Source organism: Mirounga angustirostris, unplaced genomic scaffold (assembly GCF_029215605.1).
Source record: "Mirounga angustirostris isolate CCGP_5_RB_7025 unplaced genomic scaffold, mMirAng1.0.hap1 SCAF_15, whole genome shotgun sequence".
Classification (NCBI taxonomy): Eukaryota; Metazoa; Chordata; class Mammalia; order Carnivora; family Phocidae; genus Mirounga; species Mirounga angustirostris.
In genome coordinates this window covers 27,679,136-27,685,537 of record NW_026991723.1, presented here as the reverse complement: position 1 = coordinate 27,685,537, position 6,402 = coordinate 27,679,136, and positions in this window count along the sequence as shown.

Below are 6,402 nucleotides of genomic sequence, written 5' to 3'. Positions count from 1 at the left end.
GGTGCAGGGGTGCCTGGGTGGCTTGGTCAATTAAGTGCTGACTCTTGATTTCAACTTGGGTCATGATCTCAGGGTTGTGAGATCGAGTCCCACATCAGGGTCTACGCCCAGCATGGAGATTAAGATTCTCTTTCTCTCTCTTCCCCTATCCTTCCCCTCTCCCTCCCTAAAAAAAAGAAAAAGAAAGGAAGGTGCAGTCTCTGATTTTGTTAGTGTTCTTTTTTACAATCGTATATCGATTTATTTTTATATTTTTAGTGTTCATTTATTTCATGTTTGTTATTTTTTAAATTCCAGTGTAGTTGACATACAGTGTTATTTTAATTTCAGGTGTAAAACATAGTGATTCAAGAATTCCATATATTACTCAGTTCTCATCAAGATAAGTGTATTCTTGGGGTGGCTGGCTGGCTCAGTTGGTAAAGCATCTGACTCTTGATCTCGGATCATGAGTTTGAGCTCCACCTTGGGTGTACAGATTACTTTAAAAAAATTAATTGAAAAGATAAGTGTACTCTTAATCCTCTTTACCTACTTCACTCATCCCTCCACCCACTTTTCCTCTGGTAACAGTATATTGATTTACTTATCTTAATTCTCGGTGTCTTTTTTTCTGTTGTTTTCTTTAAAAGATATGTTAAAATCTTTTACTGTGGATTCTATGGAATCATCAAAATTAATTCATTAATTTCTCTGTTTGTTTCTATCATATTTTGCACAGATATTTTGAAGTATAGTGTTAAATGCACTTAGTTACATAATCATTTTATCTCCATGACACAAAATTTCTTCTAACAATATGAAACATAACTCTTTGCCCTTCTAATGACTTCTGTCTTTCCATCTATTCTTTTCTTATAATAATCCTGCTGCATCTGCTTTTATTTTGTTAATTTATGCTATTTATCTTTTGTAATATAAACCTCACTTTGCTTAGCTTTTTCCTTTTACAGGGTAATGCATACACACTGAAAATGTAGATGATAAAGTTAATCAAGAAGAAAATTAAAAGTACCCAAAATAATAACACCTAGAAATAATCTATGCCATTTACACACAATCATTCAATACTTTATATATATTTAAATAAAATCAAAACACATATTTTATAATTTGTTTCATCCTACTCATATGTCTTTTAACACTATTCAGGGTGTGATATAGCTCCTTGTATCTCTTCACTCTCAATCCTTTTATGTTATTTTAGTTCTTATAAACAACACATAGTTGGTTAGTTTGAGTTTTGTCTGATTGGTTGGTTGATCTGTATTATTTTTTTTAATCCAATAGAGATTGTATCTTTTCATGGGCAATTTAAATCTATTTACATTTACTGGTTACTGGTTTGTTTCAATTCATTTTTATCTTCTAACTTTGTGTTTTAAATTTACCATGCTTTCTTTTTTTCTCTACTCCCAATTTGATTGCCTTCTTTGGATTGATCGTGTCCTTTTTTTTTTTTTTTTTTTTACTGTCTTCATCTTGCCCCAATTGTTTAGAAGTTAAAAATTGCATTTCTATTTTTTCCAGGGTTCATCCTTAAATTTAGCCCATATATTTAACTATTACTTTCTTTCAATGTCTAAAGTTAATCAGTTTCTGCTTTGTCTTCTTGAAAGCAAGAACTTTTCCTAAGCCTTTCTTCCTCCTTCCATTCCCACACTCCCACATTACACATCATATATATTGTTTCTTCTGCTTTGTTACTAATATTTTTTCTTTGCAATACTTGGAATTAACAATACATATTACTTTTTTTTTTTTTTTGTAGACAAGCAAAATAGAGGTAATCAATTATCTACCTTAGAGACTTGTTATGAGATCAAAGGCAAGTAAGAAAACTTACTTTCTCGGCTAGAACCAAAGTCCCTTTTAGGGAAGAATTTGTCTATTTAGGAAGGACCTTGATAGGTTGAAGTGGGGGCACAGAAGGAAGCTTCTGAATGAACAGATTGACTGCAGAACACAAAAAGATAATTCAAATGCTTTTTTATGAGAAACAAACCATAATTTGTGGTGGGGAAGTCAGAAATAAGAGAATGAGAAAGGATAGCAAGATCAGATACAACAAGGAGAAACAGGAATAGGGGATGGGCTTCAGGAGTCCTCACTGTGGATTAGTGCTTGAGTAGATAAACAGATGCAAATGCAGAGTAGGGAATGAGGGTCCAGGAAAAAAGAAAATTAGATGCGGAAGGGACTAGGGGAAAAAATGATGCCCTAGGAACTGAGTGGATCCTTATAAAACCAGGACTCCCTAAAGAACCAGGAATGGAGGTTCCATATCTTAATGTGCAGGAACTTGAGCAGATGGTCAGTGAATGGCATGTGTTACTGTCACTGGAATATGGAGATGATCATATCAACCCTATTAGTTCTGGAAGAGGGGAAAATGCAGACCAAATGAGTTCTTCCTATGAAGTTGGGCCTGTACCACATAGACACCCAGTCAAATATGAAGTGCTATTATAATTACTGGACCCATAAACCATACTATTCCAGTCACAGGGATAGGGTTACTTCAAATGTATGGGGCCCTCAAAAGTTTTCTCCAGCTTCTGGTAAAACATTTCCCCATTGGGCAAGAGTGGCAAAGGTAGCTTTGATTAATGATAAAATTTAAGGATCCTTTATGTGTGACTCCAACATCTAGCTTCTCTTGCTGACTCTCATCATAAATATTCCCTACCCATTACAGGTTCTATAAAACATCCCAGAGCCAAGCCAAATCTTTTGGAATAAATTCTTTTTGTCAACTAAGCACACTCCAGACATGCCATCTGACTTTAATTTGTTTGTGATGTCACCAGTGAGAATGTTTCTCTCACAAAACAAACAGGCTTGGTCTTAAGTGAGGCCTTAGCCCTTTTCAGCTACTCATTCAACCAATATTTATTAAGTATCTCATATGTACCAGGAACTATGCTACAAGCTGCAGGGACATGTCATAATTATTGTTATCATTTTCGTCATCATTGGCCAGCAACAAATAGCAGGGTAGAACAGAGGAAAGGGTGCTATTGTTACCCCCACAGTTCTATCAACTCACCCCCATCCAGCCATCCAAACAAATGTTGACATGAGCTGTGTGGAAATGATGAGATGCTTGCCAAGTCAGCATGATTTCAAAGTACGTTTCCCAATCTCCCTCAGCACTGGTGCCCCTAAGCTTCTGCATATAGAAATTTTGAGATATCTTTTATGGTTTATCTCCCTCTCTGATTTTGTCTTGCTTCACTTTTTTCTCTCTTCCCCTATGATGCTCTCCCTTGTTTCTTAAATTCTGCATATCAGTGAGATCATGTGATAATTGTCTTTCTCTGATTGACTTATTTTGCTTAGCATAATACCCTCTTCTGTTTTTTATTTATTTTTATTTTTTTAAATATTTTATTATGAAGAATTTCTTTTTTTTTTATTCTTATGTTATTCCCCATACATTACATCATTAATTTTAAATGAAGTGTTCCATGATTCATTGTTTGTGCATAACACCCAGTGCTCCATGCAGAATGTGCCCTCCTCAATACCTACCACCAGGCTAACCCATCCTCCCACCCCCCTCCCCTCTAGAACCCTCACTTTGTTTTTCAGAGTCCATCGTCTCTCATGGTTCGTCTACCCCTCTGATTTCCCCCACTTCATTCTTCCCCTCCCGCTACCTTCTTCTTTTTCTTTTTTTTTTTCTTAACATATATTGCATTATTTGTTTCAGAGGTACAGATCTGAGATTCAACAGTCTTGCAAAATTCACAGCGCTTACCAGAGCACATACCCACCCCAGTGTCTATCACCCAGTCACCCCATCCCTCCCACTCCACCCCCACTCCAGCAACCCTCAGTTTGTTTCCTGAGATTAAGAATTCCTCATATCAGTGAGGTCATATGATACATGTCTTTCTCTGTTTGACTTATTTCGCTCAACATAATACCCTCCAGTTTCATCCACGTTGTTGCAAATGGCAAGATCTCATTCCTTTTGATGGCTGCATAATATTCCATTGTATATATATACCAACTCTTCTTTATCCATTCATCTGTTGATGGACATCTTGGCTCTTTCCACAGTTTGGCTATTGTGGACATTGCTGCTATAAACATCAGGGTGCACGTACCCTTTCGGATCCCTACTTTTGTATCTTTGGGGTAAATACCCAGTAGTACAAATGCTGGATCATATGGTAGCTCTATTTCTAACTTTTTGAGGAACCTCCATACTGTTTTCCAGAGTGGCTGCACCAGCTTGCATTCCCACCAACAGTGTAGGAGGGTTCCCCTTTCTCCGCATCCCCGCCAACATCTGTCGTTTCCTGACTTGTTAATTTTAGCCATTCTGACTGGTGTGAGGTGGTATCTCATTGAGGTTTTGATTTGGATTTCCCTGATGCCGAGCGATATTGAGCACTTTTTCATGTGTCTGTTGGCCATTTGGATGTCTTCTTTGGGAAAATGTCTGTTCATGTCTTCTGCCCATTTCTTGGTTGGATTCTTTGTTCTTTGGGTGTTGAGTTTGATGAGTTCTTTATAGATTTTGGATACCAGTCCTTTATCTGATATGTCATTTGCAAATATCTTCTCCCATTCTGTCGGTTGTCTTTTGGTTTTGTTGACTGTTTCCTTTGCTTTGCAAAAGCTTTTTATCTTGATGAAGTCCCAATAGTTCATTTTTGCCCTTGCTTCCCTTGCCTTTGGCGATGTTTCTAGGAAGAAGTTGCTTCGGCTGAGGTCGAAGAGGTTGCTGCCTGTGTTCTCCTTTAGGATTTGGATGGACTCCTGTCTCACATTGAGGTCTTTCAACCATTTGGAGTCTATTTTTGTGTGTGGTGTAAGGAAATGGTCCAGTTTCATTCTTCTGCATGTGGCTATCCAATTTTCCAAACACCATTTGTTGAAGAGACTGTCTTTTTTCCATTGGACATTCTTTCCTGCTTTGTCAAAGATGAGTTGACCATAGAGTTGAGGGTCCATTTCTGGGCTCTCTATTCTGTTCCATTGATCTATGTGTCTGTTTTTGTGCCAGTACCATACTGTCTTGATGATGACAGCTTTGTAATAGAGCTGGAAGTCCGGAATTGTGATGCCGTCGGCTCTGCTTTTCTTTTTCAACATTCCTCTGGCTATGCGGGGTCTTTTCTGGTTCCATACAAATTTTAGGATGATTTGTTCCATTTCTTTGAAAAAAGTGGATGGTATTTTGATGGGGATTGCATTGAATGTGTAGATTGCTCTAGGTAGCATGGACATCTTCACAATATTTGTTCTTCCAATCCATGAGCATGGAACATTTTTCCATTTCTTTGTGTCTTCCTCAATTTCTTTCATGAGTATTTTATATGAGTATTTTATAGTTTTCTGAGTACAGATCCTTTGCCTCTTTGGTTAGATTTATTCCTAGGTATCTTATGGTTTTGGGTGCAATTGTAAATGGGATCGACTCCTTAATTTCTCTTTCTTCTGTCTTCTTGTTGGTGTATAGGAATGCCACTAACTTCTGTGCATTGATTTTCTATCCTGCCACTTTACTGAATTCCTGTATGAGTTCTAGCAGTTTTGGGGTGGAGCCTTTGGGGTTTTCCACATAAAGTATCATATCATCTGCAAAGAGTGAGAGTTTGACTTCTTCTTTGCCGATTTGGATGCCTTTGATTTCTTTTTGTTGTCTGATTGCTGTGGCTAGGACTTCCAATACTATGTTGAATAGCAGTGGTGATAGTGGACATCCCTGCCGCGTTCCTGACCTTAGGGGGAAAGCTCTCAGTTTTTCCCCATTGAGGATGATATTCGCTGTAGGTTTTTCATAGATGGCTTTTATGATATTGAGGTATGTACCCTCGATCCCTATACTCTGAAGAGTTTTGATCAAGAAAGGATACTGTACTTTGTCAAAAACTTTTTCTGCATCTATTGAGAGGATCATATGATTCTTGTTCTTTCTTTACTTAATGTATTGATCACGTTGATTGATTTGCGGATGTTGAACCAACCTTGCAGCCCAGGGATAAATCCCACTTGGTCATGGTGAATAATCCTTTTAATGTACTGTTGGATCCTATTGGCTAGTATTTTGGTGAGAATTTTTGCATCCATGTTCATCAGGGATATTGGTCTGTAATTCTCCTTTTTGATGGGGTCTTTATCTGGTTTTGGGATCAAGGTAATGCTGGCCTCATAAAATGAGTTTGGAAGTTTTCCTTCCATTTCTATTTTTTGGAACAGTTTCAGAAGAATAGGTATTCATTCTTCTTGAAATGTTTGGTAGAATTCCCCTGGGAAGCCATCTGGCCCTGGGCTTTTGTTTGTTGGGAGATTTTTGATGACTGCTTCAATTTCCTTAGTGGTTATAGGTCTGTTCAGGTTTTCTATTTCATCCTGGTTCAGTTTTGGTAGTTGATACATCTCTAG